Source organism: Zeugodacus cucurbitae, chromosome 4 (genome assembly GCF_028554725.1).
Source record: "Zeugodacus cucurbitae isolate PBARC_wt_2022May chromosome 4, idZeuCucr1.2, whole genome shotgun sequence".
In the NCBI taxonomy this organism is placed as follows: Eukaryota; Metazoa; Arthropoda; class Insecta; order Diptera; family Tephritidae; genus Zeugodacus; species Zeugodacus cucurbitae.
Window position 1 is genome coordinate 55,958,910 of NC_071669.1, and position 24,802 is coordinate 55,983,711.

At 32.7% G+C, this 24,802-nt stretch overlaps 1 long non-coding RNA gene across 2 annotated transcripts in view; it reads right to left on the minus strand.

The window, feature by feature from the left end:
- Window positions 1-2,814: 2,814 nt before the first annotated feature.
- Window positions 2,815-24,802, minus strand: part of LOC114805326 (uncharacterized) — a 141,905-nt gene continuing 119,917 nt past the window's right edge. For both annotated transcript variants that reach the window (XR_008470862.1, XR_008470861.1), the window contains 2 exons: window positions 24,111-24,330; window positions 2,815-3,093 (listed from right to left, as the gene is read on the minus strand). This is a non-coding gene — a long non-coding RNA (uncharacterized LOC114805326). The remainder of the gene's footprint in view (window positions 3,094-24,110; window positions 24,331-24,802) is intronic.

Sequence of the window (24,802 nt, forward strand, 5' to 3'; positions counted from 1 at the left end):
AACAGCAACCAAAGCACTTAGTGCCAGTAATAATAACAACAGCAGCAGCAACAACAACAACAACAACACGCAGCAACTTACTTTCTCATTTCGGTTATTTGCGTTGTTTTTGTTGTTATTGTTGTTGTTTGATTTTTTTTACGTTTTTTCTGATGATTTTACTCTTATTTGTACAGCATGCGATATGGTTTTTCTGCTTCTTGGCCTTTGTTTTTGCTACTATTTGCTTGTTCATGCATATTTTGTTGTTGTTGTACTTGTTTTTGTGTTTTTTTTTTAGTTTTTTGGTTAACAGTAGCGCTGAGAAAAGCAAACAGTAAACAGTAATTTACACTTTGTACGCCACAGTACATTTTAATGATAATGCAAGGCGGCGCATATGTGGGGCGAGCGTTGAGCTTTTGGGGGGTGCGGTACAAGTGTGTGTGAGGCGCTGGTGGAGGTGAGAGCATAAAGAGATTACGTATACTTTCAGATATTTATAACGAAATTTCGGTACTCAAGCGCTGTTAATATAACTTTTTTATGAAGAATTTGGTTCAAATGCCGGTTGAGGTAAAATAAAACCATGACTTGGAAATATAATAGAAAAGAGGATCCGGCAGTGTCAAAGGGAATATTTTTAAGTTCAAAAGAATTTTCAAAATTCGCTACAGGCGTTCAAAAACACTCCCTGATGTGTAGACCCCTTACTATTAAGTATAATAACAAAGAGCTCATCTGAAATTATCGAAGAAGCTGGCCGAATATTAAGAAAATGAATTAAGAGTCAATTACTACCTTCGAAAACTTTTTTTTTTTTTTCATTCTAAAGTGATTTTAGGCGTTTAAAATCACCTTCGAGACAATATGTGAAAGCTCAAAGTGAAAGCTCTATGTGAAAGCTCCATGTGTAAGCTCTATGTGAAAGCTCTATGGTAAGCTCTCAAGGTAAGCTTTATGTTTTGGAAAACTCATATATTTCATTCTAAAGTGACTTTAGGCGTTTGAAATCACCCAAGTAACTATATGTGAAAGCTCGACGTGAAAGCTTCGAGTACTCATGTTTCACTAAGATCTACCAGATAGTTTAAGCTTCTATAACAACTGTAAAGCTCATGATACAGAAATTTTTCCGAATAAAAGTATATTCGTAAAAGTAAAAAGCTCATTTCAAATTATCGAAGAAGCTTGACCGTATATTAAGAAAAGAAGTTAGCAGTAAATTATTATTTTCGAAAATTCAATTATTTCAACCTTAAAGATATTTTGGATTTTTAAAATCACGCTCGTGACTATATGCGAAAGCTCACCGTGAAAGCTTTGAGTACCCTCGTTACACTGGAATCTACGAGATAGCTTAACCTTAAGGTGACTTTAGATGTTTAAAATCACGCTCGTGATAGGTGAAAGCTCGACGTGAAAGCTCTATGTGAAAGCTTCGAGTATCCACGATTCACTGCGATCTACGAGATAGCTTATGCTTCTGCAACAACTGTAAAGCTCATGACTCAGAAATTTTTCGGAATATGAGTATTTTAAGGTATTCCTAGATATTTCTAATTAAAATCAGCATCAAATATAGGTAATTCTAAAAATATCCTACCTTTCTCATATTCCAAATTTTTCAAAAGTACCCTCCTTATTATATTCATTTTTAAACTTTGACCTAATTGTCGTGTATGTAAGTACATACATATATTTTCGTATGTAAATTGATCACCCATGACGCTGATTACAGTTATGCGATCATAAAATTAATTTAATTGTAATTACTTGTTTACAAACTGTAATGGGTACCATTACTTTGGTACCTCGTAGTTTAAAAAGGCATTTAGCTGAAATGAGAAATTTGGGCAATAAATTTTGTACCGAAATACTGCGACCATTTAATGTAAGCCAGATTAAATTTCTGGTATTTAGTACTTGCAAACTGGTAACTGGTACACAACGAATGATGAGGTAATGATTAAAATAGAAAAAAAAAATAACAAAATTTAGTGAAAGAGCTGCACATTAGATGGTTTATATACATATATATTTATATTCTCTTGGTATGTATTTTATATATGAAAGTATATATCTAGATATGTACATATATTGTATTTATAGCTAGCATTTGTTCATGCTTAATCAAGCACAACTGGTGCTTTGAAAGCTTAGAAAGAATGTCATGTATTATGTATGTAGATATACAAATATATATATATGTATATATATAGGTATACATATGTATGTATGTAAGTATGTGTGTAAAGAAACGATTTGCCTGAATTCCAAACAATTGTCGTCACTAAAATTCAAATCAGTAGCTAAATTATTGTATAGTGTATTACAATAAAAAGTTAAATAATTATAAAAAATATTAAAAAAATTTATCACATATTTGAAAATTAATGTAAACATATTACAAATAACTGTAAAAAAATTAAATATTAAAAAAAAATATGTAAACAATATATAATAAAAAAAATTAAAGGAATAGTAAGAAAAAATATAAAAAAAATAATAAAAAATTAAAAATTAAAAAATAATAATTTTTTTGATTTAAAATATAATATGTTTTTTTAATAATATTTTCTTTTGTTTTTTAAATAAACTAATTTATTTTTTAAATAATTTCCATAAAATCAAATCAAGCATAAAATTAAAAATTAATATAAAAAATCACAATATATAAAAAAATAAATATGATAAAAATATATAATAAAAAAAAAATTAGAAAATATTTAGCTTTTTATAATTTTAAAAATAATAAATTTTTTTTTAATAATAATGTTTTTTTTCAAAATAAAATAATTTATTTTTAAATAATTTCCACAAAATCAAGCATTCCGTCTGCTGTATCACTGTCACTCGGATATATGTATATATAACAAATTATTTTCCCAACTAAAATCATCTACTCACCTGCTATCGATATGTTTGCAATAAAATCATTACTTTTTTGCTTTGTATCCAACAGTTGAGTTGTTGTTGTTGTCAGCTTTCACACTCGCTAATGCTCGTATCTGACTCGTAATAAACGTTTATACATGCCAAAGCCATTTTAAACAAACATTTAATGGACTGAACTCTAACATCATACATCATCCGCTTGATTTTATTTAGTAGCTGAAAGAAATAAAAAATAACGGTTAATTAAATTAATTTAATTAATATTTAATTTTTTTTTTACAAATTAGTATTAGCGGCAAGCCGCACAGGCAGGGGGTCTCAAGTTGTTTGAAAGTGAGCAAGATGTGGAAAATATAAAAAAAACAACAACAATATTAAAATAATTTATATTTTTCTTATAACCCAGTTTTGTTTTCGCCACTAAATTTTATGCAATAACTTATTTTGTGAAATATTCAAAGGAGAGTGTCTGTATGTGTGTGTGTATAAGCATGAGCACACCCTCTTCATTAAATATGATTTATAAACTTGCGCTTTTATTTTTATTTTCAATTAAATGATGACAAATCTAACAGTGAATTGACTCAGTGGCATATGATTTATGACTGTTGCGTTTTTATTTTTCAGCACAAAAGTATACATATATACATATCGTCTTTGCAAGCGCTTGGCATCAAATGTAGTAAACATATATCCATATATACTATGTATATATATGTACTTCTGCTTATATTATTAATAAAATCCACCTCCTGCGGTTAATTAACCAGTAATATAAATTTCGTACTCATTACTGCGCTTGCCCCTAAAAATAATATTGCATTTATTTGTTTAGCAGCTCATTTTTATTTGCAAATTAAAGAAAATATAAAAATATAATTACTTTTAAATTTGTTGGCACTGTTTGCTTGAAATTTATTTTTATGTCACTGCTTATTTAATATTCATAAATTATATTTAATTTAGTTGTGACGCTTATACACAGAGTTCTGTTCTGATGCAGCAGTACTAGCTTATATATTGACATTTAAGTATATATTATATACATATATGTATGTAAATATGTACAACAGAGAAGTGGAAACAGTGAGCTGCAAACAGTTTATGCGCTTAGCAGCAGTTGAAAAGTATCGAGTATAAAGCAAACAAACTTGCTAAGTACGAAGCTGAGTGGTAGTGGCCCAGTAGGAATTTTTTAAACAAAATAATTTATTATTATTATTTATTTTTTATTGTAAAATAATTAAAAGCAAGCCAAAATAAATTTTTTTCACTTTTGTCCTAACAGAATAGCAATTAAATTGAAATATAAATCAAGTACTAAATTTTAGTACATAGTAAATTAGTACTAAATTCGATCCAATATACATATATTACTTGAATTATTTATTATTCTAAAAATTAGCAAGTAATTGCTAAGATATCTTAGTACTAAATTTGATTTAGTACTTGTTTAGTACTAAAATTTCCTTCCAAATCAATTGGTAGCACTCTAATAATAACTGCACTGAATAACTGTTATTGAAATATTATATCAGTTTATCGTTCGGCCAGAAACTGTTCAGAAATATTTAGTACAATATTTTGAACGCAGTAAATTCGTACTAAAGTTTATTTAGCTTTTATAGTGTTTAATATTAAATTGCAATATATGGAAACGAGTTATACAATAAATAATATTTAAAATTTTTAGTACTCCACACATTAGTACTGAAATAAAAATAATTTTCTTTGCTGGTATTGAGAAAAAATATTTAGTACTACATTTTTTGCAGCCTCTTTTAATTAGAACTAAAATCTAATAAAGAAATTAAATCAAAATTAAGAAACTAGGCTCAAGAGTCTTTTTATCCAAGCGTCTAATATTTTTTAGCAAATTTCTTAATTAATTTTTTCGGAATATTTAGTACTAAAATTGAAAATTTTGATACAAAATTCTCTCATAGTTTTTTAGACTTTAGAACTTCTACTAGTTTGCTTGATTTTTGTTGACAAAAAAATTGTCAGCTAGTCTTTCAGTACTAAAATTTAGTACTAACTATAATAGTGCATGACTGGTACTAGAGCGGATTTTTGAAGTATAAATTAATACATTTGCTTTTATATAGCAACGAAAGAACTTTTAAGTACTAAAATGTGAAGTATTTAGTACTAAATTTCTCAAATAATTGTTTTTGGTACCAACTAGAACACAATTATAATTTAAATGCTTTCAGTCGACATACACTACATTTAAAGAATCAATTTAGAAGTTGTATTAATACTTCAAAATATATTTTGTACGAATCTTAGTACTAAATTTGAGTTTTAGTACTTATATACCCACATATTTTCAGCTAATCTTTCAGTACTAAAATTTAGTACTAACGATAATCGCACTTTTGATGTAAAAGTCAATTTCTTTTCTTTTATAGAGGATTCCAAGAAGTCTTTAGTACTAAACATCTCAAATATTTTTTTTTTTGGTACCAACTTGGACACAATTATAATTTAAATGCTTTCAATCTCCATATACTACATTTTAATAATTTGGTTAGTACTTGAATTAGTTATTTCAAATATTTAGTACGAAAAATGTACTAAATTTGGCGTTTAGTACTGAAATAATACTTTATTTTTAGATTTTTAAGATAAGAAAAGAACATATTTAGTACTAAATTGATGCCCTACACACTTACTTAGCTTCGAAGTAGTACTAAAAATAAAATAAAAATTCCCTACCGACCCTCTCGCCGTAATGCAACATTCATCAACTCAGTGACAGCCAACAAATAAGGAAGATTGTTGTAAAAAATTGCTTCGAGACAAATTCATAGTTTTTGCCCATTGGAAAATGATGGCGCAAAGGAAACAGGAAGCATATGATGACTCTTAATTCTTATTTACGTAGCGCTTTCTAATGGCCAGTTGGTGTTGTTGGTTTACTGCACACGACTGCTGTATGTAGTAGCGATTACAGAATGCATTGCAAGGTTTTGTACGCTAAAGTTTGCTGGTTGTAGGTTTTGTTGCTGTCTTTTTTTTTTGTTTTTGCTACGATAAGCATAAGCAATCGGTGGGAAGTACATAATAAGCGTAATAAAACAAAGAAATGGCAAAAAGAAACCAAGTGCTGGCGAGATATGGACAAACACACAGCAAGCAGGCGATAAATGGAAGTGAGATTTTTATATACATATGTATGTATGTGTATCTATTTACATACATATGTATATGACTGTAGTTATAAATATATGTTCATTTGGGAGGAAGCCATGCTCACAAAAAAGATAGCATTAGTTGAGATAATCACAAAAAGAGTATCTGTATTGCATATATTTGAGTATATAGCTGTGTACATATGTATTTCAGTATATAAAAATATATAAGTATATATGTATATTAAGCATAATCTGGCAACTACCAACAACTCTTGAAACCAAATGAGCATTCAAGTCGATTTAGTGACTTGTATGAATGATTAGTTGACGTTTGTAGCAAAAACCCTTGATATACCCCCTTCATATACCTTCTCAAACCGCGCTGTGTACTTATTAATATCCCTCACATATGTATGTGTACATATGTATATAAGTATCATTGCACTAGCAACAAGTAAAAGCTAAAAATTCTACTATTATTCTGCCATTATAAATGGCAACAACAAAAAAACAAATCAACAGTCCAACAACAACAACCTGTTTCATACAACACACAGTTCAAGCGGCTTGATGGTTATAATACGAGTGTTGCTGTCGATTGGCTGTTCGTGTTCTAGGTTTGTGACTTAATAAATACGTACATATAAATACATATATGTGTATGATATGTAAATATATATATACAAATGTCTATATGCCCATAAGTATATAAAAATCTTGGCATGAATAACCATTTAGAAGTTTTACTGCCACGACTCTTGTGCTTATAACTCTTTGGCTTTGACTTTTGCTGTTGTTCTTGTTGTTTTTGCTATTGCCATATATATATTTTATAATAATGTATTCGCATTTGTTATTGTTGTACTACTTTGAAGGTCAGCACAATTTTCGCACCAAAAAAACTTTTTCTTCTTCTTCATTCTTGTTGTCGTTCGGCGCTTGACTTTAGCGTGCTGTTTGTGTTTTTCGAAAGTTCATTTCGACGACTATAAAATGAAGTAACGGTATTATACGATATGTGTATTGAAATGGCAGTGGGACAAGTGGAATGAATGGAGTTTCTTTTATTAATTTTTATTTCAGATTTCTTGTAGGTTATTATTGTTGTTGTTGTGATACTAAAATACACAACTCTTCTATTATTATTTGAAGATTCTTAATTCTAAGAAGAAGGCTACTGATTGTTTTGGGAAGAGAGAATTCTGAGTTCTACTTAGATGATCCAGCTATGTATTATGTGAGAGGATGACTTATTGATATTTTCGGGGTTAATCTCAACCCATAGATCTTGTTAACGATGAATATTAGGAACTCAATTTGAAAATATGAGCTTTAATGGTTGAAAAGTTGTGTTTTGAATGGCAGCTACCCCTGAATTTTCGAGAAGATACACTTCTGAGATTAAAATTGAGGTTAGGTCCGACCTAAAACTCAGTAAAGTAAATTAAAAGAAGAGTTTTAATGTTCATCGGAATCTTGGAAACCCCAAATATATCAAATTCAACACTTCTTGATTGCTTGAAAGAGACTATAATAAAGAAATGATCGAATGAGAAGCCTCGTCGATCCTTTCATAGGTTCTACCTAATGTATCCCTTATTTCTGATTTCTTTATCGAAACTAATATATTTTTAGAGCTTTTCTCAGTCATTTGTTAGTAGAAACTGTCTTTAGAGCATAATTTTCTACATAAAATTGTTTCCGAAAGTCTGTTCCTGACTTGTTCTACAGAAAATTGGAAAGTCTGTTCCTGACATGTTTCCAAAGACACAAAGAAAGACAATTCACATGTGATCATTTCTCCTGAGGGGTCTGTACAGTTATTATAGGTAGTCTCTATTTAATATTAGATATAAGAAGTCTTTAATAAGAGAACCTATACGATCTAATGTTATCTGGGATCTTTCCCATCTTCAAATAACTAGTTGGAAAACATGCTCAGATGGTTCTGAGTATTTGAACAATTTTCTTCGTATAGTAAGGGAAAGTTAGGGTCCCAGACTTTCTAAACAAATTTTAATCCAAAAAAAATATTTAGAAGATTTTTTATACTTCAAAAAAGCATAAAAACAACAACAATTTCAAGCCCATGACATGAAAGGCACTCATAAATACATAACACACACACACCCACAAAGGCATACCTAGACACCGCTCGCCCGCTCATCAGCCCAGCATAAATTTTATGGATGCGTAATTTTTTTACACGTTTTATTGGCATTTCACTACTTTTAACTGTGCGTTGTTGCTACACCGCGTTTTATTGCTGTGTCGCAAATTTGCGCGCCATTTCGCTGCCATTTATGTTAATGTGCCATCTCATTGTGGATAAAAGGCAGAAATTGCTAAATGACAGGCGACCGCCACCGCATTCCATGTGCCGTAGATACATATGTACATATATGTAAATATGTATGCTATATGGGCTGTTCATTAATATGTAGTATGTAGGCACAAGAGTTCGTAGACACAAAAACAAAAGTGCGAACATGAATAATAACAACAGCAAAAAGCAAGAATTTATAAAATTCATATAACAGGCGAAGCTTGAACACATAAGTGGTAATGAATATTTGTTAGTGGGTGTAGGTTTGTCTATAAATGTGTGTAATTTTTTTTTTTAATATTACTGTGCGAAGTTGTCTATGAATTTGATTTTTTCAGAAGATTGTTCACTTCTTAAGAATATTTTGGACAAAGAGCAATTTCTCATGTGCAAAAATTGGCAACAAATACCCGTTATTTTTTACTAAGTGGTCTTTTTAACGATTCAAAACCATTTCTAAACTGCTTACAGTATTAACAGATGTTAGAAAATAAGAAAAACAAATAAAAAATAATGGACTAGTACTAGTCCCAAATGGACCAGTCTTCATAATCTTCAATTAACTGCTAAAGAAGTGTTTAGACGAGAAAATTAATTTTTATATTTCGGACCAGTACCACTCCCAAATGGACCAGTCTTCAAAATCTTTGATTTACTGCTAAAGAAGTGTGAAGTTAAGAAAAATAATATTTAAGACTCGGTCCAGTACCACATCCAAATGGACCAGTTGCATGACCAATACTCTCTTATTTACTACTGCGTTTGGAATTGTTTTTTATATAACATACAAAACACATATGTATGTATCTATACAAATAATGTACTTATACGTATAATATTATATGTTAACTTCTTGTTCGCTCTGTCAGTGTCAGCAACAGGCTGCCAATCACTCACTCAGCCACTCACTTCCACTGTCCATTGCACAATTAAAGTGGTATGTCCATACATATGTACGGTATGTTGTTAAATAAAAAAAAAAACGAATTGAAGCGAAATTCCAGCGCATTTAATTAACAAATTTCTGCAATTCACCGCCACCGCGCCGCTCCGCCCGTACTGACCCCAGCGCGCTTAGCGCGGCTCATTGCCGCGGACTCGCACTCGGACTGCCTCCCTCGCAATCGTACTCTTCAATTAATCAAAATTAGCTGTGTCAATAAAGTTGTTCGCGTACCCCGTTCAACGGGGCCAATTTACTCAGGCACAGACATACATACATATGTACATTCATATATAGATATGTATTTATATGGACTGCCCCGCGGGAGCCTTGCGCTGCGCAGTTTTAGAAATAGAGTCAGCGATTGTGAGCTAGTTGACAATAAACGCTCTCGACTTCTTTTAAAATTTTATTTTTTTCTCAACTCCAGACATTAGCGTTTTGCATAGTGTTTATCACACACACTATTCCACAAAAGTATGTCGACCAAACGTCGTACCAAATAGTTTTTAAGTCATTTGGCCAATTTTGTGCTGCCAATTAGATTTAACACGGAAAAGCTATAAAACCCATTTGATTTATTGCTCCTCAATGTTACATTTCTAGCAGACATATAAGGCAGATATGTATATAAGCACATAAGTGGTCGCTCAACCGCCTGTGTGTGGCCCACGTAGCCGGTAGGTCTGATGCACCGCGGTACTGTCCGACTCATTTGCCTGTCCAAACGGTTTGTTTTGGAGGCGTTTCAACGCTTTGGAAATGTGTATAGAAATGGGTGCAGCGCCAGTGCGGTAATTTGTCACAGTTAATTGCAGTGTTAAAATGTGAAATTGTCTCAATTTTATTGTTTTTGCTAGTTTTATGCATTGTCAGCGGCGAAAATTACTCTTTACTTGATGGAAACTTAGCTCGCATTTTTGGGGCGCCACTAACTCATAGTGCAGTGACTCATTGAAAAGTTGCAGTAAGTGAGAATTCTTATAAAGTGAATTAAATAAAATAATTCGACTGCAACGAAATTGTGTTACGCAACAAAATTTCGTCACGTTTGTGGTATATAGAGGTATAGCTTCATGAAAGTTTGAGCCGAGTTAAATACTTATTTTTTGTAAAAATTACTAATAGTAATATCTCCAATGGAAAACGTTAAAGGGAAAATTTTTACGAAAATAACGATAAGATAAATGTACACTGCAATAAAAACTCTATATTAAAGAGTTGTATGAATGATTAAAAATAGAAAAAATGCGGAAGAGTTGCCACCTGTCAGAAAAGTTCAAAATCAAAATAACATTGATAATACAAATAGTGATCAAATTGTGACGAGCAATAAAATGGGGTTTATTAATATTTTCTTTGAGCAGGGGTACCACCTTCTTTAAAATGTTTAGTTAATTATATTAATAAAAGAAACTGAACTAAAGTTACTTCACCATGATATTGTTGAGACAGCTTGTTTGTTTGACCGTTTTATTACGATTATATTCGACGCTTACGATTGAAAAATTTTCTTTAGTTTTTCGAGCGTTCTGAGGGAAGGTTCTGAGATTAGAAAGATTTTCAGCCGATCCAAGGAAAGCTTATTTTTTTTTAAACACTGATGTCTCAAGATATCGACTGCCTCGATCTATATAGATACATACCTATATACATATGTAAGTGCTTGAGGCACTAGTTTGGCGATATTTTTCGAACAGTTATTCGAGACTCTAACAGACATTTGGTAGATCAATATTTATGTATCTAGATAAGTATCAGATTTTTGAAGATTTGAAAATTTTGTCACTTACAAAATGGGTTGTTAAATTAGAGAATAAGTGTGCTTTGGCGTGAAGCCAGAACCGAAAATAAGGTCATATTATCTCCTTAAAGTTTTAGTTGTAGACAGTCTAGTATCTAGTTCATTATCTCTTAGAATACAGCCTGACTTTAATAAATATTTTAACTTGAATGAAAAGCTATTTAAATCTTCTCAGATATAATAAAAAAAAACAAGAAAATACTAGAATATTCCATTATGTGTGTAATTTAAAGGATATGCATTTTCAAAAATGGCTACTTTGTCATTCTCTCTCAAAAAAAAATTGTCACAAATGGTCGACACACAGTTGAATGAACTCATTTACGGAACACGACATGTGTAACGAATCTACACCGACACACACACACGCACACTCATCTGCATTTTTTTAATATTGTCTGCGCGCAGAGAGTCTTAAATATCCTGGCATGCAGGAATTTCGAGGTATATCATAACAGCGAATGAGGTGTACAGTACACAGGCGCTACTATAGCGTTGCCAATATGACTACGGACATTTTGGTGCACACACACACACACATACAAGGAAAAAAATACAGAAAAAACACGGAAAAAAATACAACAACAACAACATACATGTACCTTCATATATTGAGTGTAACACATGCACCGTTACCGGTGACGCCCCCACAAGCTCACTCATATGCATGTATGCGACAGCCGACCACACAGTGGCAGGAGTCAACAACATCGGCATGAGCGAAGCAGACATAAACTCTAGACATACATATGTACATACTATGTATCCTTGTGCATATGCTTGCTTGTCTGCCTGTCTCTTATCCCGTCAACCACAAAAACAAAACAAAAGTCACATCACATATGAATGAAATAGAAAGAAATGAGTGAAAAGTCAGTGAAAAAAATGTATCTTCTGCCATTACACACATATACTCCTCTCACTCTGTGCCAGCATATGTACATAAGCTGCAGGACGAAGGATACCCAGAAACCACATGTGTAGTTACAACAAAAAAAAATTCAGTTAGGGGTAGTTTCTACAATTTTTTGTATTTGTTTTTTTTTGTGTTTTTGTACCCATATGGGTGGATTTTAGTGCATAAAAAATATCTAAATCAACACTTGCAGACAAGTGTGTGTGTGTCTAGTTGGCTATAACCACTCCCGGTTGCATGCCACACGACTCACTCCACAACACCCTACCAAGCTTCGACTGACTTTATTACATTGATCCTGCAAACACATTTTTTCCATTTATTTAAGTAAACACGAACGCAATGTTTGTTGTAACTTTGTATATGCGTATGTACTTATTTGTTGTAGGCTGAGTGAGTTGGAAAAAAATGTCGTTGCAACGCATTTGTGTGTTGTTGGCTTCTGAGGCAAGCGTTATTGCCACTACTAACGGCAGTCTTCCGGCCCACATGCTCGCTATCGGTGTTATCCTTACAACAACAACTACACTTGTAACATGCGTTCCACACTTGCCACCGCTACTACTTACTGCTTCGCTTATTGTTGTTGTTGTTATTGTATTTTCCGCTGACTTTGTTACTTTTGTGCGTGTTTCACTTGTTTCAGCCGCGTCCTTAACCCGCCACTGACTTACTAGCTGTAGTTGTTGTTGCTAGGATGTATATTATTTATTGTTTTTGTTGTTTTTGTTGCTGTTGCTCTAGCAATTTGAAGTGCGTGGCGCGTATTGCGTGCGTCTTCATCATTTACGTGGCACTGCCATGTTTGGCTTCATTTCCAAGGGAAATGTCTAATAAAAATGATTTATGCTTAGCAGCCAACAGCCAACTACCAACAAACAACAGTCAATAACAACAACGAGCAAAGCGCGCGTACAGCGAATTAGTCGAATTAGAGACCTTGTTGAATTTCCCAAAGTTTTCCAATTGCTATTTAACGCAGTTAGTAGTATGGCGGGAGGCTTATTTTTAGTTGCCGCGTAGTTGTTTCTTCACTTTGGTCTGCGTAGACGCAGTGCGTAAATCATTAAAGAAAATCGATACTCGGGTCTTTAAGTTGGTTTGTTTTAGTTGTAAAAGCTTGAAAGGAACAAAATTTCGTTATTTTGGACAATCAAAGGTGTAGGTAGTGGCAGTGATTATTGTTTCGTCCAGATGCTGTCGTTTTTTTTTCAGGTTAACTCGCTCGGGTTTTCAGATTTCCTAACCACTTTAAGGGGTTGTATGGGTTTCAAAATTTCAAAAAATTTGTTGTCGTCTAAGAGTTATACCCTTTGGAATTTTCCTCCACCGCGCCATGTCAGTATGAACGTAAAACTTTCAACGCATTTTAATTAAATTCAATTTTTTCAGATCGGTCGACGCGATATCTCAAATAGTTCTGAAGCGATTTTGTTCAAATTCTGTCAAAAATTCAAATTTCAATATTTTCTTTTTTCCTTCGCTCATTAACTAGATTTATCCATGAACTATCGAAATATTTTTGGTTTACTGATTTTGGATGAACCAATCATGAGTTATGATGTCCACCGCAAGACCTTTATTTTTGAACACGTCATGGGAGTTAAGGTGACAACGGCTGAGTTTTCGTAATTATACGCTGAACAGACAGGGTATATTAAGTTTGTCACGATGTTTGTAACACCCAGAAGGAAGAGTCGGAGACCCTATAAATTATATATATAAATGATCAGTATGTTGAGCTGAGTCGATTTAGCCATGTCCGTCTGTTTGTCCGTCTGTATATATACGAACTAGTCCTTCAGTTTTTAAGATATCGTTTTGAAATTTTGCAGATGTTATTTTCTCTTCAAGAAGCTGCTCATTTGTCGGAACTGCCGATATCGGACCACTATATCATATAGCTGCCATACACACTGAACGATCGGAATCAAGCGCTTGTATGGAAAACTTCCGCATTTTACTACATATCTTCACGAAATTTGGTGTGAGTTATTGTTCATCGAAATAATTTAATCGCCGAAAAAATTGTTCAGATCGGTTCACTATAGCATATAGCTGCCATACAAACTGAACGATCGGAATCAATGGCTTTTATGGAAATTTTCTCATTTGACATGGTATCTTCACGAAATTTGACATGGATAATATAATCTCCGAAGAAATTGTTCAGATCGGTTAACTATAAAACCTTAATGTTTCTAGCAAACAACCCGGATAAAAAGAATTAGTAAAATGTTTTCTTTTTTTTTACTTACTTTTTCTTACGTCTTTAGATTTGCTTAAGCACATAGTTACTTAAAGAAATGCACCTGTGAAGGGTATATTAGCTTCGGTACAGCCGGAGTTAACGTTTTTTCTTGTTTTTAAATAAAAATTTCACAAAATACTGCTTAAACATGTATCTTTGATATCTCTGATTGTAAAATTACCCGTGTTTTTAGCTTATGAAACCTTAATTTGATAGGGAGGTGATTTCATTTTTCACAGTTTGTTCTTTTATCGATCAGTCGGTCGTTCGTTCGCTTAGAACAATCCGATCGGTCTGTACCGATTGTAGGTAAGGTTGCCTAAAATATTTAGATAACAATCCGATAATTTTCCTATTGACTCAAATGTCGCGTAGAATTTCCATTGACTTTGCAGAAAATTTTCGACAAACTACAGCTCGGAGCTTAGTCTAGTTGATTGATTTAGCAGTGATTCTTCAGTCCAGTCCAACATAATAATGAGCTGTACTCGTAGGCTAAAATCCGCTTTAGAGTACTAACATAGCTATATAGATAGATCGAAGTATTTGCGTCGTCTTATCTCGGGAAGGTATACTTATGTAGATAAATTTCTTACTAAAATTCAGAAAATTCGTTTTAACTAAGTGAACGGTGTGGGTTGAGGATACTAACACCGATAAATAATTAGTATTTTGAACTTATCTGAACGCTTGACAGGGCGTTTTCCTTTATTTGTGGTGTATTTATTTTTATCTGCCAGAGGGAGGTTTTCGCTTAATTAAATTGAAAAATTAGGGAATATCTTGAGTAGATAGAGCTTGAGATATTGTTTTCAATTACGGAGTTCAATAAAATATATTGTATATCCGGACAAAAGAACTTCTCAAAAACAGTTCTAGTTGTCAAGAATTTACGTATAATAATCTAATATGCTCAATTTTTATACTCTCGCAACATGTTGCACAGAATATTATAGTTTTGTTCATATAACGGTTGCTTGTGTCACCCAGAAATAAAAGAGTTAGATATGGGTTTATATATATATAAATGATCAGGATGACGAGTGGATTTGAAATCCGGATGTCTCTCCGTCCGTCTGTCCGTCTGTCTGTCTGTCCGCCTGTCCGTGCAAGCGATAACTTGAGTAAAAATTAAGATATCTTAATGAAACTTGGAAAACATATTCCTTTGCACCATGAGGAGGTGCCACGCTCACAAAATGGCGGAAACCGAAAACCTAAACAGTGTCATAACTAAGCCATAAATAAAGATATGAAAACAAAATTTGGAACATAGGATCGCATTAGGGAGGGGCACATTTGGATGTAATTTTTTTTGAAAAGTGGGCGTGACCCGCCCCCAAAGAGGTTTTATGTATATATCTTGCAAATCAAAAAAAACTATATAAACCAAACTTTCTGCACTCGTTTCTTTTAGCCATTTCCTTATACAGTCCAAAAATCAAAGAAATCGCATAATAACCACGCCCACCTCCCATACAAAGGTTAGATTGAAAACTACTAAAAGTGGATTAACTCACTAACGAAAAACGCCAGAAACACTAAATTTCACATAAGAAATGGCAGATGGAAGCTGCACTCAGATCTTTTTACAAAATGAAAAATGGGCGTGGCGTCGCCCACTTATGGGTCAAAAACCATATCTCAAGAACTACTCGATCGATTTCAATGAAATTCGGTATGTAACACTTTCTTGACACCCTGATGACACGGGTGGAATATGGGCTAAATCGGTTCACAACCACACCTACTTCCTATATAACTGAATTTTGAATTCCATCTTATTCCTTCACCTTATAATATATACATTAAGAACCAATGAAGATATCGGAATAAAACTTTACACAAATACTGTATTTGAGCTATTACTTCACTTATGAAAAAATTGTCAAACTCGGACCATGACTTTTCAAGGCCCCTGATATCGAACATGAAGAACTCGGTGCCTAAGAATAATTTTTCACCGAAAATATAGGTAAATTTCTCAGATAATTTAATGTAATTCATTCCCTCTGAATTTTTTTCTTATCACATTTTGTCTATGTACCAAAAGTGAATTAAGTGGGCGTATAGTCTTCGATATATTATATCTTGGTGGTGAAAACGGTTCAGGAATTACCTCAGTCCCCATATACTATTTATGATGATTTTCGTTATCCTAGTGAACTTTAATCAGAATATATGGTCGAATTGTGTTATCTTTATAAAATTACATCAATCAATTGCGGGCGTGTAAAACGTTCGGTTGCACCAAAACTTAGCCTTTCCTTACTTGTTTTATTTTTTATATGTACTTCACTTCAAAGTCTTCTTATAAGCTTTATACAACTAGAAATATCAAACATGTGGACCCTTAAGTTTTCGATAAGTACCGTTAATTTCTATAAGATCACTGTTTGATTGCCATTAGACGAGGTGAGTGAATATTTCATGCAATTCCAACTATTAGAATACCATCTAGTCTCATTAAAAACATTGCCTTTGTCTCCCACCAGCACGAGCATTTCTATCTCACCGAATGAAGCGCAAAATTAACAGATATTTAATTAAAACCGTGTACATATATTTGCATAGAAAATATTTCTGACACTACACTCTACAATTTTCTGTTTTATTTTCTTTCTTTAGTTTTGTTGTTGCCTTTTGCTATTTACACCAACAACAATGCAATGGATGGAAGCGCAAAAATTAAATCATCTTTACGGCATTTATTTTCGACTTCACCATACCAGCTGCATGATAATATTAATTTATTTTTAAACGCTGAGCGCATAATTCGTCATTTTACTTATTACCAGTTTGTTGATTTATTAGTGAAGTGAAGCACTTGAATTTTCACATTTCATTTCATTTCATTTCATTTCATTTCGTTGCTGGACAGTCAAACCAGCCATTATGGAAACACTCGCTGATGATATCACCTACAGCGTTGTCCCTTCATATAAGTCGCATACACACACACACGCTTTATATGCTGTGGTGATTATTTATATATATATACTCTTCTAGTTGTTGTTGTTTTTCGTTGTGTCGTCTTATCAGTGCCTGTCTGTTACTCGAACGCGGGTCTTAAATTACAATTACAATAACAATTACAACACAAAATTGATTAGCGTAAACACACAGCTGCGTGCTAGCATGCACATGGCATTAATTTCCATTTGATAGAGCCCAAGTCAGTTTAATCGAAGCGAGCAAAGTTTACTAAGCCACGTCGCTTCAAAGTGGATTAACTAATCAAATTAAATTAAAGCAAAAAAAAATGTTATTTGATTATAATAATAGTATTAAGAAAAGCCGCCTCTTAATTGTTGTTATTGCTTTACTATGCACCATAAATATAGATTTAAGGCGAAGTTAATTGTAATTTAAATGATTTTCTCTAATAAGTAGTACAACGTTGAAGATAAAGGGTCGAAAAAATGTTCTCTGCTTTAAAGCCATGTCGAAGCTTCGAAGCTTAGTTTTGAGGTTAAACGTTCGTACTATGAGACGTTCTTCTCATCATTTAGGTGATGAATAAGCATTTTTACTTGATCTCGGGCAACTTGTTCGACGATATCCATGCCCTCGTGTTTTTCTCATGTTTCCTTCATTACTGATACTTTTTCGCAGTTAACCTAGCTCTAGTAAATTCATTTTCTAAGTAAATGCATTTCTTATATTATTCGGAAAGCTCTTCATTATAACTATTTTATATTTTCTATTACACTAACTTATGGATATCGGTACATGTTAGAGAAACGGGTCAAAAATAATCATGGGTCTCAAGTAAGGACTGATGTACTTCACAAAAAATCGCGAGAAATTATTTTAGAAACAAGTAATTCAAGTACTGAATAATGTTCTCAACGCTACTGAACTAAGAAAAGTTAATGCTTATAACCTCAAATCTCTAATGTTCTACTTTTCTAATACTTTAGAAATTTAAAAACCAAAGACACTATTTCTGGGTAAAATCTCTACAAATCTCTTATGTAAAGTATCTACGACGATAATAATATACGAAAATCTTTATTCGAAGAGTGTCCTTTGGTAAGTTTTCAGAATTCTTCATAAGAAGTTTTAAAATCAAGTGACTATTTCTAACGTAAACTTCATCTAAAGGTCATTGAGTCTACAGACTGATATCGGATATCCAGTAACACAGTATATAGACTATATAGAGTCCAAGTCATAATATTAGTCCATACTGAAGTTTTCTGAATGAGAAGAAGACTCTGAGCAGATGTTTTTTAAATGGTTTTGAGACCCAAACATAATGAAAAGGTAAAATACTGTAGGAGGCTTTAAGGTTTCCTAATATTTTTACTGCACTCATCTGTCAACCCTCTGTTAAGTGGAAAGCTCTCAGAAAAGTCGAAAATTTCTTTACATAATTCAGCATTAGTCAGTCCGTATGATAGAGGAGATTTAAATGTCTTGTCATTCACAAAAAGTAATACTTAAGCTGATAGTTTCATGGAAGAGTTCGTGGGTTTTCGAAGACGTATATTTCATTTATGGACTCCGATATTCAATGCTACCTTCTACTATAAGATGGAATCATCTCTTAAAAGTGGAGCCACGTTTCGCCTTCGTGCAAAATTGGACTATTCAATCTATCTGGAAGAAGGTTCAATACAGCTCTTATTCTATATAAGAGTTCTGTATATCAGCTATGGATCCTAAATCATTTATCGAAATAGTTATTAGTCTTTTAACTCTACATAAAAGAAAAAAAAATTGTCAAATAATAGCTGCATATTCAGCCATCTCCTACCTCTCCCTCCACTCCAAAAGCACATGCCTTCACTTTCACCACTCCATCCAAGCAATGAACCAACCAACCAACTGGGGCAGTGCACAGCTGGCCTCCCGCCACGCTCGACTAAAATGTGGGTCACTTTTTGACATATGCAGCAACTAAACTGTGTGACAGCTACAAATCTTTAACATTTTGAGCTTAAATTTCAGCAGACACACATAGTACATATGTATATACACATAGGCAAATGGCAGGGAGTTGGTTTGCTGCATGCTTTTGTTATGACATTGTGACATTATTTCGTAATTATATGAATTTTCATAATGAATTGTTGATGATTTACCGAGCGAATGACCTGTATTGTTGCTTTACGCATGGTAAAAGGCGGGGATGCTACACAACACACTGACAACAATAACAATATAAAGCTTGCATGTTGCATGTGGCGCAACGCAGCCGCCGCCACACCATGCAATGCCATGCCCTTTTCTTCTTCGCTTGAGTTGTCAGTTATTTTATACGTGTGTGCGTGTATGTGTCTTATGAATTTTCTCTTTTAGCCATAATTTCTAATATATGTTTTAGTTGTTGTTGTTTTTTTTTTTGTTAATTTATTTTTTTACTTTTAAAGCTATTTTTGGCTCTTTGGTGGCTGTCGCTGCTTTATGCTCATATTTTATAGTGTTGTACCATATTTTCGAATTCTAATATTTTTGTTGTTGTAATTTTTTTTTTGCTTTTATTTTTCTTATTTTTCTTATTTTTTTTTTAGTTTTTTTTATTTTTTTTTTCATTTTTTATTCTTCATTTTTTAGTTTTCAATTTATGGGATGAGCGCTTTTTTTTATAAATTTGTTTGAAGAAGGTCAATAAATCTTGTGCCTGTCAAATTTTCGAGTTGTTTTTGTTATAGGACAGCAGACAATGGCTGAAGAAGAGATGGCAGAGTATAACTTATAAGCGTATTATGATAATGTGGTTGTACATATGTATGGGTATATAGATATATGTATGTATATATATATCTATATATGTATGTATGTATATAAGCCTCTATGTAGAAGAGTATGTGTATGATAGAGATGTGCTGGGCTTATAGCCAACCAAAAAAAAAATGTTTTTGAAGACTTTAGAAATTTAAAATAAAATATATATGTATATATATGCACATCTGGCGCTGTCGCCATACCCAACAACTAAGGTGTGTTCAAGTACGGCCATAAATTATGTCTGTTTGGGCCAAAATCACCGCTTAAATTGCATTGAAAAATCAGCGTGTTAACATTTATGGATTTTTGACAAGCGCTTCTTTAAGCTTTTATACATATAACCAACGACCGTTGTAATTATTTAAATTTCCCCAATTTATTGATTTATATTAAGTGTGTGTGCGTGTCGCAATGAAATTTTCATAAGAAAAAGCTTAAAATTTAATGTGACCAAAATTTTAAGGTGAATGCATAAAATTTATATAAAAGCCAGTATATAGAAATTGATACATAAATATATACATACACACATTTATATAACAAAGAAAGCACTTGAACACCTGTGAGGCATTAAGCTGACTACAATACTACTATATTTAATTTTAATTTTATATATGTATGTATGTATACAAAGCTATTTACATAACTATGCCTAAGCCTGCATGATTATCGCTTACTTAGCTTGCACGTGCGCCAAACCGGTAGGTGGCTGTAAGGTCTCTAGAAAATGCTGTTTATAAGCAACAATTTTACAAGCGTTCGATATGTATTAGTAGTTGTTATTGTTGTTGTTGTTGGGTTTAAATACAACTTTTCGTTTCATTATCTATGTAAATCAATCAAATTCAATTGTGGCAGACAAATGGTTTACGACCGCCCACATGTTAAGGTGCGTGATTTATACTTGAACAAAAACATAAAAATAGCAGAACAACAACAACAAGTATAAATCAGTAAGGAAATGGACGTGGTCTTAACACATATGTATATATGTATATAAATGAGAAATTCTCTTAAAGAAAACAAAAAAAATCATAAAAATCAAGCGAAATCGGTTATATGCTGACTTCTGGTTATATGTGGGTTATATATATAGTACTCGGAACTAGATTATTTCCACTTTCTATATTTTACTTCTAACAACTAAAAATCTGATAAAATTTGCTGCTCGTAGCTTTGGAAATAAACAAGTTATGCTGTAAAGTCGATAACTGAACAATCGGTTCCATGGGAGATTTATGTTAAAGTCACTCGATCTAAATGATTTTCAATGTCTACAATTTATTCTTGTTAAGTAATAGAATTTCCAACTTGGGTTCAATTAGCTTTTAAAATGTAGAAATTATGGTACAAAGTCTCAAAATCTGAATAATCGGTTGTACGAAAGTTAGGAGTAACATAGCTCATAACTTGAATATTTTCCGTTTATTCTTTCTACTTTTAATATTTATTGGTCTACAACTTTGCTTCCGCCGTTTTCCAATAGATATCTCTAGGGTCAAGCACTGGTCGATTAAATCGATTAAATCGTTTTATATCGATCTTGGACATTTGTGTCAACATTAACCCAACAAAATATTTGTAGAGATCTGTTTGCATCCCAAACTTATTCCTCGACTAAAAATGTCACTTTTTGAGCCGAATTCTCGACATTTGCTTTTCTTTTCTAATTCCAAGAAAAGTATGGCTGAGGCTCATCGACATTTGTTACCGTTTATATACAAAAAAAAAAAACGGCGGAAGCAAAATTGTAGACCAATAATAAGAATACTATAAAATTCAGTACCCATAACAACTTAAATGACGGAGTTAAGCTACTTAGTTTAATAACTGAACGATCGGATGAATTGAATATACATATGTACATATGTGCTCTCTGAATATTCTTCACTGTAATTTTTATTTTACGAAATTTCAAGTTTCTTTCTACATAATTATAGAGCCCATAAACCAATATCCCATAGTTGAAGAATTGGATATAAAGATTCCTTAAAATCGGTCATATTTGGTAACTGTAAAATTTAAAACAATAGTTGCTGACGTATAAGAAGAGTTCGATATAACTCATGTTTGTGTTCAATCGGTTATATGAAGTTGAACTCGCCTAACTCGAATCACCATAATCCACAAAAAAAACTTCGAGTTAGAGAGACTTCAAGTTACAAAAGGTAATTTGTATGAAATTTCAATTCGATTGCCAACTCAAGAGAACGAGTTATGAAAATCTTCGAGTTATAGAAGTTCGAGTTATGGAAGTTCAACTGCTTTAATACGTCTAAAGATTCCCGCTCTGATATTCAGAAATTATTAGAAAATACAGCGGATATTTTTGAGGTATTAGAAAGTCCTTTTTGGGTGGAAATTCGAATTACTATTCTTCTAAGAACATAGTTAAAGCCAAGAGTTCTGAAAATAATTATTTTAAATAATTTTTAATTTTTTTATTAATTTTATACTTTTCCAATAACATTAAATTAATTTTTTTTCTCTCTCTTTTTCAGGGTAAGTGCATCGTCAGTTTTTACAAGCAGCACTAAATTACATTTTGAAGAACCATTATTTGTAAGTGAGTAACAAAAGCACGCTCAACTCGGTTAAAATTTCTTCTCAGATATTTTACAACAATAGTAACAACTCTGCAGTCAAAAAAGTGATAGACTTTATTTGTTGTTGTTGTTTTGAAAGGTTTTGACTGACATGAGTTGGCTTCCTTTTGAACCAACTTTATTTGAAGTCAAAGAAACAGCCGAGTTTTTATACTCTCACATTAATAGTTTCAAAGAGAGTATTATAGATAATATTTTCTTGGCACCCTGATGACACGGTTGAAAAATAGGCGAAATCGGTTTACAACCACACCTACTTCCCATATAACTAAATTTTGAATTTCATCTTATTTCATCACTTTATAATATATACATACAATAAAAGAACTAATAAAGATAACGGAATAAAACTTTATACAAATACCATATTTGAGCTGTGGCATCACTTGTGGAAAAACCGGACTATAACTTTTCAAGGCCCCGGATATTGAACATGAAGAACTCAGTGCCTAAGGGTAATATTTGATCGAAAATATCGGCAAATCTCTAAGATATTTGAATGTATTTCGGAGGAAATTATTTTCTTTTAATAGTGATTCTCCGTTCCAAAAATGGTTAAAATCGGATAAAAACTTCCCCTAGCTCCCACATACCTAACTAAAGGTTTTTCAAAAATACGCTTTATTCCGCATATATCGGTTAATATGTGAGATATCTTAGCATAATTAAGTGAGCATATAGTCTTGTATATAATATACATTGGTGGTGAAAATGAGTGAAATCGGTTCAGGAAATACCTCAGCTCTCATATACTATATATGATGATTTTCGTTATTTGAGTGACTTTATGCCGAATATGATGGTCGTATTGTGTGTGTGGTGTTAATAAAACTATAGCAATGAATTGTGAGAGTTTAAAATGTTCGGTTGCATCCGAACTTAGCCTTTCCTTACTTGTTTATCAGCATTTTACAGTAAGGGAGTAAGTAAGATAAGTTTCTTCAAAGGAAAAAGCTTCTGTTGTTTCTGCATCTTTATATATTATTAAATTTCATCGATGCCTCTGACTTCAACACGCTACTGCTAAAGCTGTAGAAAATCAATATCCTTACACTGCCACATAAAAGTAGCCGTACTACTGTATTTATATACAAGTTTTTATATATTCTCGTATATATATTCCATCTAAAACTCTCCTCCTTTAGCTTATTGCTATTTATTTGATTTTTAATGATATTTTGATGGGGTCTGCAAGGCGATTTGTCAGCGCCTGCACGTGTTCTATGTTGTCGTATGCAAATTGAGTGTCGATTTTTCCGTTGCTCCTACGAGATGACTGGGATGATCGTGATAATCGCCCAGGGCATATCGGCACATCACACATACACATACAATATACATACATATATGCAACAACACATTATTGTCAATATGTGTATATATAGATACACACATATATATCATGGTACATGTGTTAACTCACATCAACAAACAAACAACTTGAGAAAGAGTGCGCCGTGATTAAATTAACTGGAAAATTTGTAAATTCAAATTGGGCTTAGTGCTCTTACCATGTTTCCGTGTCTTTTAGAGACGCCATCTCCACCGTCCAACGTCGCCACCGAGTGTGGCAGCCACATGTAGCTATTTGCCACACAGCTCGATTCGAGGTCCAACGACTGTCTGCGCGCTGCTCATGCATGGCAACCCATTGAACCTGAGTTCTTCCTCTACCACTTCCATCTTGCCCACAGGCGCTTACAGCCGCAGCATTTCGTTCGTGTATTTCATCTGGAAAGGAAAATGTTAGTTTATTTATTAGCTTTTAATAGATTTTAATGAAATTGAGGTGGAAAATGTGTGTCTTAATTGCATTTTCAATTAAATCTCATTGAGTTAATGCCTGAGCTTAAATCACATTAACAATTATAAACTTATAAACTCACATTTAATGGGTTATTTTCTCAGCAGAAAACTGTGTTCAGGTTATAGTGAAGTAACTATCATTTCTATTTCGATTCATTTTTAATTAACTGTTCATAGTGTTGATACTTTTAATGCATTAAAGGATGCCTTTAAGTGAAAAGACCGTGTGAACCTCATTAGGATGATACTTCGGGTTGGCTAAAGAGTTCTAAGTGCAGTCTGTGATCTTTGCAGAAACAGTTCTTAAATTATTAACTCTGATTTAAAGAAATTTCTCTTGTTAAGAACGCTATCTTATAACCCTGAAGAAAAAATTAAATAGTTTTTGGAAATTCGA